Source organism: Castor canadensis, chromosome X (genome assembly GCF_047511655.1).
Source record: "Castor canadensis chromosome X, mCasCan1.hap1v2, whole genome shotgun sequence".
NCBI classification, from domain to species: Eukaryota; Metazoa; Chordata; class Mammalia; order Rodentia; family Castoridae; genus Castor; species Castor canadensis.
Genome location: NC_133405.1, coordinates 117,839,774 through 117,841,028, shown reverse-complemented (window position 1 = coordinate 117,841,028; position 1,255 = coordinate 117,839,774). Strand labels below are relative to the sequence as shown.

The window sequence follows — 1,255 nt, the reverse complement described above, 5'->3', positions numbered from 1 at the left end:
GTGAAAAAATTTAACTTTCTTTTTTTATACTCCAGCTACTCATTACAAAATGTTAAGGGATCATTGTCAGGAACAAGTAGGCTGATACTATGTGTTTTAAAGATAACAATGAAATTTAACTAATTTGTTCATTGTAGACAAAGCAAACATTTGATATGCTCGGTAATTTAGACTAATTTTACCAACTAAAATTTATTACTAAAAATAACTAGATAATGATGTTATTATTAATCCTAATGATCACTTGTATAGAGATTTACAATTTGTTTATCACTTGCAAATGCAGCTTAAGTATGATTGGTAATGGGTGATTAGCATTGTATTCTGTGTTTAGATATCTAGGAATTTAAGCCTATATGGGTATTTCTCATCTTTATATTTTCTAATTTATAAATGAGTAAACACAAATATATACTTATATACTTTATTACTTATATTTAAGTGTAAAATTGTGTAACATGTACTGCTGGTTTGTATTCAAGGTAACAAAAACGAAAATGCATAATGAGAATGTGAAGAGTCAGGTAAACTCAGGAAATATTTTGGGGGCTGTCAGATACAGCAACAACTAGATGATAGATGCTATTGTAGACAGTTGCAAAGGAAACAAATGAGCAGAGAATTGTACAGGAGCAGGGGTGGGGTGAGCTTTACAGACGTGGTGAATCCTAAACTGATTGTTGAGGATAGGTAAGAATCAATCAAAAACAGAAAGGAGAAAAGATATTCCAAGCAGAAAGAAAAATATGAATTTCTATAAGAAGGTCCAGAAGAGCACAGAATAATTGAGGGATGAAAAGTGATTGGGTATTGTCTGAGTGTCTGTTTGGAGTTGGAAAATGGCTATTGATGAGGATGGAGAGAGAAGGAGCAGGGACAAAATGAAAGTCTTTTTTTTTTTTTAATATGGAACGCTTCACAAATTTGCGTGTCATCCTTGTGCAGGGGCCATGCTAATCTTCTTTGTATCGTTCTAATTTTAGTATATGTGCTGCTGAAGCGAGCATGAAAGTCTTTTATATCTTTTGAAAAGTTTGATTTTTTAAAGTTAAATTTCAGAAAGTACAAACTGTCATGTAAAAAGAGGATGAAGAAGCAAAGCTTTTTGAAAAGAATAGCACTTGGATATAAAATTAAGAGAGAATACTAAACCCTGGACACTCTAGAAATTGCCAAAATATCTTCTCTCATACTCTTTCCAATAACATCTGTTGAAACAAAGACAAAGGAAAACAAAACATCATGCCCAAAATTA

The 1,255-nt window shown here is 31.8% G+C and overlaps 1 non-coding gene across 1 annotated transcript; it reads right to left on the bottom strand.

The window, feature by feature from the left end:
• Nucleotides 1-900: 900 nt before the first annotated feature.
• On the bottom strand, nucleotides 901-1,007 carry LOC141420027 (U6 spliceosomal RNA). Its single transcript, XR_012444733.1, has one exon. It is a non-coding gene; the product is annotated as a U6 spliceosomal RNA (small nuclear RNA).
• Between the last annotated feature and the right edge of the window lie 248 nt (nucleotides 1,008-1,255).